Source organism: Mandrillus leucophaeus, unplaced genomic scaffold (genome assembly GCF_000951045.1).
Source record: "Mandrillus leucophaeus isolate KB7577 unplaced genomic scaffold, Mleu.le_1.0 Scaffold74, whole genome shotgun sequence".
Lineage (NCBI taxonomy): Eukaryota > Metazoa > Chordata > Mammalia > Primates > Cercopithecidae > Mandrillus > Mandrillus leucophaeus.
Genome location: NW_012108030.1, coordinates 2,414,470 through 2,423,945, shown reverse-complemented (window position 1 = coordinate 2,423,945; position 9,476 = coordinate 2,414,470).

Genomic DNA, 9,476 nt, shown 5'->3' with positions numbered 1-9,476 from the left:
TCCTGCCACAAATACTATCTTATAACCCATTATTTTAAGCTGACAACATAAACTTAACACTGTTTGCATAAACAAACCAACAAACAATAAGAAAATTAATAAAAACTCTACACCTTAACTTTGTCCCCAACTTTTTAACTTTTTGTTGTTTGTATTTATATCTTATTGTACTGTCTATGTCTTAAAGAGTTGTTGTAGTTATTATTTTTGATTGGTTCACCCTTTAGTTTTTCTACTTAAGAGTAGTTCATACACCATATACTGTTACAATACACCATGTTTTTCTGTGTGCTTACTATTAGCAGTGAGTTTTGTACCTTCAGATGATTTTTTTATCACTCATGAACATGCCTTTCTTTCTGACTGAAGTACTCCCTTTAGCATTTCTTGTAGGACAGATCTGGTGTTGATGAAATTCCTCAGCTTTGTTTGTTTTGGGAGAGTCTTTATTTCTCCTTCATGCTTGAAGGATATTTTCACTGGATATGCTATTCTAGTGTAGCAGGACAAGCCGTGGACAAAACCCCACAGACACTGAGATAGTGAAGGAAGTAGCTTTTAATCAGCTGGAAGCATTGGCAGACTAGCATCTTAAAATCCAAACTTGTTGACTGCACAATTTCTGTCCCTTTTAAGGGCTCAGAACACTAAAGATTTTACATGAAAGGACCGTGACTAATTGAGCAATCTAGGGGGTATGTGACAGGGGCTGCCTGCACCAGTAATCGGAGTGAAACAGAACAGAATGAGAAGTTTCACAGTGTCCTTCTATACAATGTCTGGAATCTATGGATAACATTGGTTGCTAAGTCATGGGTTGAATTTTAACTGTCAGGCTAAAGTGAGGCAGGCCCAGGCCTGGTTTTGGGTCTGGTGCCTGGCGCCGGGCTGCCTGCCTTTGGTTTCGCTTCCTTGTTTCTTCTTAAAACAGGTCCTGAGTATAAAATAGTATAGAACAATATGGGGGGGGGGGTCTCTTTCTCTCTTCTCTCATTTCCTCCCTTTGAGACTCTCACTCATTTTATTAGTGGGAGTTTTCACTTTCACTTTTACTACTTATGTCTTCCTGTGCAATAGATTGATAGTGGTTCATATAATATGCTTGTGCTGAAGCACTCTGGTGAACTAAGGTAGCGATGAAGCTTTTTATCATTTGAAGAAGTACAGGCAGCAAACAAGGGAGTAGTAAGCAGGTTCCTATTACTATTATACCTCCTATTATAAGAGTTTTAAATCCTCCTATTGCTGGGAACCAATTTCCAAACATGGCCCCAGGATCAAATCCGTGCCACACTTGCACGGGCACATGTGCCAGTTTTGTTATATCTTTAATTATGTCTTCAACTACTTGCCCTTGATCATGTGTGTGTAGACAGCAATTAGTAAGGTTAAATTTTCCACAGACTCCTCCTTCAGCTGCCAGCAAGTAGTCGAGAGCTAGTCTATTTTGGTAGATAGCATTCCTTATCTAAGTCTCTTGCCAGGCAAGAAGAGTCAAGGCTTGACTGGTTTTATTAGTAATAAATTCTAGAACAGCTTGCAACCGTATGATTCGGTTGAGCATGTAGATGGGGGTCCGATATCCCTATGAGCCGTCTTGTGCCCAAGTGGTGGGCCCACAGTAGTGTATAATTCTTTCAGGGGGCCATTCGTCATCTTTCCAGTTACCTATGACTATGCTTCGTTTCTTTGCGGGAAGCATAGACAGGGAATCCTAGGACTTTGCCTGTTTCTATGGACAGTAGGAAGAAAGATGGTTTAATAGTGGCCATTACACAGCTACCTGTCCACTGATCAGGTAGCTTAGCATAGGCTCTATGTTCACATATCCAGTATAACCCGGTGGGGGCAGATCAGTCCTGGTGGAATTCTGGGTGGGCCTAAACAGTCTGCAATTTTGGAAATTTACTGAATGGATCTTTTTTCTGTGTCATTGAAACAGTTGCACCATGTAACTGTTTTTGTGGTAGGTACCATCATACAGTTTTTGTCCAAGACAACTAAGCCGCCCTACAGGATGAGTGAATTGTTTTCCTTCTCTAGCTATGCAATACTGTCCAATAATTGAGGCTTTTAGAACCTAGAAATTGTCAGGGTGGTTCTTTTGGGCCAGGAATTCATCAGGAACTGGGTCTGTACATTCTCGGGCTTCCCATGGCCATTGATCTCCTGTTACGGTTCCTCCACAAACATCACATGAAGTGACTTGTAGAGACTGGGCTACATGCTCGGCTAATTGCAAAAACAAATTTCTAGCTTTTCCTGGAATTTCAGGTACTGGCACATTTAGTTCATCATAGAAAGTCGGAAATACTGGCTCTGGAGAGCGTTTTCAAATCTCTCCTTTTATTAAAATGTTGACCTTACGGTCTAGTTCTTTTCCATCAATGCCTCAAGAGAACGTACTTTCCTTTTTCCTATTTTGGGTCCGAGGGGCTTGTGACGACTAATTCTAAAGGGCTGCAGCTTCCACTCCTGCAGGAGGGTCTGCCTTTGCGTTTTTGGAGCCAAACAGGATCTTTTTCATTTTCTTTTTTTTCCAAGTAGCCTAAATGTCACAAGACCAGTACCCACACTCTTTTCCACACAATCCTAATTCATGACAGATGTACTGATTTTCGGACATGTATTTTTTTTTTTTCCTAATTAAAAGAGCCACATCCTGCTCCTAACTTATTGCTATTAATGACGGCACAAGCATCAGATTTTAAGATTATGCATCTGGGCACCCCTTTTTCTACTGTTCTGGCTAATACTTTACTTGTCTCATTTATGAGTCCCCACCAGTCTTCAGTCCTTAATCTTACTTCAAAACCTGTGGAAATGGGAGGTTCAGAGGGGTCATAGCACACATCGGGCTGGTCACTTCCTGGATTACAGACTTTGTACTGAGTGTTATTATACAAACATGTTCCTTTTGGAATTCCTAGGCATTCATAATAACTATAGAACAAAAAGATTGTCTTAACTTGTTGTCCTACCTCAGTGACCTGATGTATGCACTGAAGGCAGTCCTCTGCGTGGGAAGAAGCAGTGGAAGCTTTTACCACACAAGTCCATGTTATAAGGAAGGTAAGTCCCACGGCGATTTTCCTCATGCTTCGGCCGAGCGTAGACCAGTCAGCTTCCGGGGGTGACTGGAGCAGGGCTTGTCGTCCTCCTCAGGGTTACTTTGTGGGGATTGTCTAGGCTTGGTTTGGCCTCCCAGGTTCCAGTGGCTGCAGGCTTTATGCGGCTGTGGTGCATCCAGGCCGGAATTCCTTCTCTCTTCACAGCCGTGGGAGTGGTCAGGATAACCGTCTGGGGTCCCTTCCACCGTGGCCGTAAGGGAGCTGCGTTCCAGTCCTTGATCCACACACCATACGGTCACCTGGAGAAAAAGGGTGAACTGGGGAGAATAAGCTGGCCAGGCACCTCTCATTTACCCAAGTTGAGATTGTCTGGGTAATTTTCCCCAAGGCCTGTAGCTGTCGCTGCAATTCAATTTCTTTTCTTTTCTTTTTTTTTTTTTGTTTTGAGACAGAGTCTCCCTCTGTCACCCAGGCTGGAGTGCAGTGGCACGATCTCGGTTCACTGCAACCTCCGCCCCTCCAGGTTTTTAAGCAATTCTCTGCCTTAGCCTCTGGAGTAGCTGGGATTACAGGCGCGTGCCACCTCGCCCAGCTAATTTTTTTGTATTTTTAGTAGAGACGGGGTTTCACCATCTTGGCCAGGCTGGTCGCTGCAGTTCAATTTCACCCAACTCTTGGGGAGTACCTGGAAGTCCTCGCAGTATAGGAGGATGCCTGTGATATAATATTTTATAAGGAGAGTATCCTGTTTTCTTAGAGGGGGTGCACCTGATTTTGAACAATACCCTAGGAAGGGCCTGTATCCATTTTAATCCTGTCTCGTGACATACTTTCCTTAAACTATTTTTGATAGTGCAATTCATCCGCTCCACCTTTCCAGAACTCTGAGGTCGGTAGGCGGCATGTAGCTTCCAAATGATTCCCAATACCTTTGCCATCCTCTGTACTAAGTCAGCCACAAATGCCAGCCCATTATCTGAGCCAATCCGCAGAGGCAGTCCAAACCTGGGGATGAGATCTCGAAGAAGCACACGGGTTACTTCATGAGCTTTTTCAGTTGGTGTTGGATAAGCTCTACCCACCTAGAGTAAGTACACACTAGAACCAGTAAATGCTTGTTACCTCCGCATTTGGGCATCTCTGTGAAGTCCACTTGAAGATCTCCCAAGGGAGCTGCTCCATCGGCTTGTACGCTGGGAGGCACAGAGGGGCCTTGCTTTGCATGGCGCTGTCGACAGGTAACGCATCGCTGCACTACTGTTTCAGCAAGAGCTGGCAAGTGTGAGATGTAGAAGTAGCGGCTTAACAGCTTTTCAAGTGACTCCTGGCCTAAATGGGTAGTTTCATGTACAGCCAGCACGACTGCGGCTCCTAGCAGCTGTGGCACAGCTATTCTCCCATCTGGTAACTTTATCCCTCCTGCTTTTATTGTTTGTCCTCCCTCTGCCTGAAGGAAGTCTTTTTCCTCTTTGGAATGAGTAGGCACCAGATCAGGTATTTGAGGGAGTAGGGGGGCTGTGACTCATGCCCAGTCAGAAGGAGATACTGCTTTTCGTGACTCTGTGTCTGCTCGGGAGTTTCCTTGGCTCACCGAGGTGGAAACTTGCTGGTGTCCCCTGCAATGCATGACTGCCACCTTTTGGGGTTTCCATACTGCCTCTAATAATTGCAGAATTTCTTGTTGATTTTTTATGTCCTTTCCCCCAGAATTTAACAGGGCTTTTTCTTTATATAATGCTCCGTGTACTTGAAGGGTTCGAAAGGCATATCGAGAGTCAGTATAAATGTTTACAGTCTTACCTTCACTAAGTTCTAGGGCCCAAGTTAAAGCAATGAGCTCTGCCTTCTGGGCTGAAGTGCCCTGAGGCAATGGTTTGGCTTCAGTAACATCATCCAAGGTTACCACCGCATATCCTGCACATCTTTCTCCTCGTGGATTGATGAAGCTGCTCCCGTCCACGTATAACTCCCAGTCCACGAATACCCATGGCTGGTCTTGAAGATCGGGTCTGCTAGAATAGACTGAGTCCAATACTTCCACACAGTTATGTTCGACAGGGCTGTCTGGTACTGGGAGTAAGGTGGCAGGATTCAGAGTGTTACAGACTTCAGTGGTTACGCGGGGGTTTTCACATAACAAGCTTTGGTACTTGGTTAATCTGGCATTTGTTAGCCAATGCTGTCCTTTGGTATTCATCAGAGTTACCACCGCATGGGGGGCCTTTATACTTAAGTTTTGTCCAAGGGTTAGCTTGTCTGCTTCTTGTGCTAACAGGGCTGTAGCTGCCAGGGCCCTCAGACAAGGAGGCCAGCCTTTTGAAACTCTGTCTAGCTGTTTTGAGAGGTAGGCCACTGGTCTTGGCCAGGGCCCCACAGTTTGGGTTAAAACTCTGACTGCCATTTTTTTTCTCTTTCTGACACATAGAGCGTAAAGGGCTTTGTCAAATCTGGTAGTCCTAAGGCTGGGGCTGACATAGGTGTTTCCTCTAACTTGTAAAAGGCTTGCTGTTGCAGAGGTCCCCGTTCAAAAGGCTCCCGGTCGCCCCGCTTTGTAACCCCGTACAACGGTTTGGCTAGCACCGCAAAGTTTGGAATCTATAATCTGCAAAACCCCACAGCTCCTAGAAATTCCCTTACTTGCCTTCTGGTTTTAGGTTCTGGTAAGCTGCAGATGACCTGCTTTCTTTCTGACCCCAGGCTGCGTGCTCCCCTTTCTGAATAGTGAATCCCAGGTAGCGTGCCTGCTGTCTGCAGATCTGAGCTTTCTTCTTGGACACCTTATACCCAGAGTCCCTCAGGTGTGGAAGCAGGACATCCGTCCCCTTTGCACACCTGTCTGCCATGGAGTGTCCTAGCAGAAGATCATCCACGTACTGGAGCAAGACGCAGCCTAGGTCTTTAGCAGGAAACTTCTGGAGGTCTTGAGCCAGAGCCTCCCTGAAGATGGTGGGGGAATTTTTAAACCCCTGGGGAAGCCAAGTCCAAGTGCACTGAGTGGTGACACCTGACCCCGGATCTTCCCACTGAAAGGCAAGCAGCTTTTGATGCTCAGGAGCCAGTCTGATGCTAAAGAAGGCATCCTTCAAGTCCAGACAAGCGAACCAGCTGTCCTCAGCTGGCAGCAATCCTAACAGTGTGGAAGGGTTAGGAACTGTTGGTGCAGAGTCACTGTAGCTTGGTTAGCCGAGCATAAGTCCTGTACGGGTCGATAGTCCTTGGTCCCTGGCTTGGGAACAGGTAGGAGGGGGGTGTTCCATGGAGACGGGCAAGGAACTATAATTCCTTTTTTTTTTTTTGAGACGGAGTCTCACTCTGTTACCCAGGCTGGAATGCCGTGGCGCTATCTAGGCTCACAGCAAGCTCCGCCTCCCGGGTTCAGGCCATTCTCCTGCCTCAGCCTCCGGAGTAGCTGGGACTACAGGTGCCCGCCACCACGCCCGGCTAATTTTTTTGTATTTTTAGTAGAGACGAGGTTTCACCATGTTAGCCAGGATGGTCTCGATCTCCTGACCTTGTGATCCACCCGCCTCAGCCCCCCAAAGTGCTGGGATTGCAGGTGTGAGCCACCGTGCCCGGCCTCCCCTTTTCAATGTAATAAACAAGAATGCAGTAATGTCCTTGTATTAGTCAGGGCTCTCGAGAGGAACAGAACTAATGGAATATATATATATATATATATGGGAGTTTATTAAGTATTAACTCACACAATCACAAGGGTCCTACAATAGGCCGTCTGCACACTGAGGAGCAAGGAGAGCCAGTCCGAGTTCCAAAACTGAAGAACTTGGAGTCTGATGTTCGAGGGCAGGAAGCATCCAACACGGGAGAAAGACGGAGGCTGGGCGGCTAGGTCAGTCTCTCTTTTCACATTTTTCTGCCTGCTTATATTCTAGCCACGACAGCAGGTGATTAGATTGTGACCATTCAGGGTGGGTCTGCCTTTCCCAGCCCACTGACTCAAACGTTTCTTTGTTTGTTTATTTTATTTTATTTTACTTTAAGTTCTGGGATACATGTGCAGGACGTGCAGGTTTGTTACATAGGTAAACGTGTACCATGCTGGTTTGCTGCACCTATCAACCCGTCATCTAGGTTTTAACCCCCACATGCATTAGGTATCTGTCCTAATGCTTTCTCCCTCGCTTACCCCCCACCCCGCAACAGGCCCCAGTGTGCGATGTTCCCCTCCTCAAATGTTCATCTCTTCTGGCAACACCCTCACGACCCCCAGGATCAATATTTTGTATCCTTCAATCCAATCGAGTTGACACTCATTATGAATCATCACAGTCCTTATAGATATTTTCTGTGCATCTGTTCCATGTCATCTGTATTAGTCCATTTTGCATTGCAATAAAGGAATACCCGAGGCTGGGTAATTCATAAAGAAAAGGCCAGGTGGGTGCCTCATGCCGGTAATCCCAGCATTTCAGGAGGCTGAGGCAGGACTGCTTGAGCCCAGGAGTTAGATGGAGACCAGCCTGGGCAACAAAGGGAGATCTTGTCTCTAGGAAAAAAAAATATTAAATTATCTGGGCGTAGTGGTGCATGCCTGTGGTCCCAGCTACTTGGGAGGCTGAGGCAGGAGGATCGCTTGAGCCTGGGAGGTGGAGGCTGTAGTGAGCCATGATTGTGCCACTGCACTCCAGCCTGGGCAACAAAGTCAATCACTCAATCACACAATTATGGAAGCCAGAAGCCCAAAATGATTTCAGTGTTGAAACTGCCGTGTTTGCAGTGCCGTGTTTGCAGAGCCATGTTTGCAGAGCCTCTGGAGGCTCTAGAGGAGAATCCACGTCCTCGCCTTCTCCAGCTTCTGGAGGAGCTCTGCAGGAGCCCCTTCTTTCTTCTTCAAAGCCAGCATCCTGGCATCTTGCTTCCGTCTTCACGTGAACTTCTGAATCCGTCTCCCTCTGTCTCCCTCTTATAAGGACCCTTGTGATGACATTTAGGGTCCTCTCAGATGACCCTGTTCTCAAACTCCTTCAGTTGATTACATCTGCTAAATCCTTTTCCTCACATAAGGTAGTATTCACAACCCCAGGGACTGAGGTGTGAATATCTTTTGGGGGCCTCTCTTCAGCCCACAATGTTGGTAATTTACTTCCTATCTTAATGCCTCTTTCCCCATTCGAGTGTAATCCCTATGAGGGCAAAGATCTTCATCTGTTTAATTATCCACTGTGTCCCCAGCACCTAGGACAGAGCCTGGCACATAGTGAATAATAAATAATGACCAAGACAACATGGTAAAACCCCGGGCGCGGTGGCTCACCCCTGTAATCCCAGCACTTTGGGAGGCCAAGGCGGGAGGATCACCTGAGGTCTGGAGTTAGAAACCCGCCTGACCAACATGGAAAAAACCCGTCCCTACTAAAAATACAAAAATTAGCCGGGCACGGTGGCGATTACAGCTGGTGCCTGTAATCCCAGCTACTTGGGAGGCTGAGGCAGGAAAATCACTTGAACCCAGGAGGCGGAGGTTGTGGTAGGCCAAGATGGTGCCACTCCACTCCAGCCTGGGCAACAAGAGCAAAACTCCATCTCAAAAAAAAGAAAAAAAAAGTCTCTACAAAACTTTTAAAAATTAGTCAAGCGTGGTGGCCCATGCCTGTGGTTCCCGCTACACCTGAGGCTGAGGCAGGAGGATCGCTTGAGCCGGGGAGTTTGAGGCTGCAGTGAGCCATTACCGCGCCACTGCACGACAGCTTGAGCGACAGAGTGAGTCCTTGTCTCGATAATAATAACAATATAATAATAATAATAATAATAATAATCATAGTAAAGATCCACTTTGTGCACTCCTTGCTTTGGGGAATTTTTCTGAAACAGCGGACAGTGTCTCTATGATAACTCTCACCACCACCACCACCCCCGCTTTGTTTTCTCAGAGCACTCGATCTGGGGCCCCTTCAACTCGCCCCCCACGCTTTCCGTCTGCAGCACCCCATCCAACTTCACCCAAAACGCCCTTAAGTAGTTTCTGAGAAGCCGTGCCTGCAAATTCCCAATTGGCCACAAGGTGGAGGTGTGGGCCTATTTTCCCAGCCAAGATTCCCCAGCCGCCACCCCTGTTTCTAGAGCGGGACTCCTGGAACACCAGGCTCTTTCCAGCTCCCTGCTTCTGCCCTGGCGCTTCCCACCGCCTGGAATGCCGACTTGCTCGCTCTCTGCACCCCACGGGAAAAGGAAAAGAACAGAAGCTTCCTCCCTGACTCTCCTGCCCGAGCTTACTGGGTCCTGAATCTCCCCGTGTCTAGTCGCTTAGCGGTTTGTGATCAGGTCGGCCTCCACCATCAGAGCAGCACACTCTCGAGACGGGGCTCAGGCCTGACTCTCTTCGGGGTCCCCAGAATCGCTCAACACAATTCTTCCAGAAGCCTCAGGATGCGATTAGATAAAGGA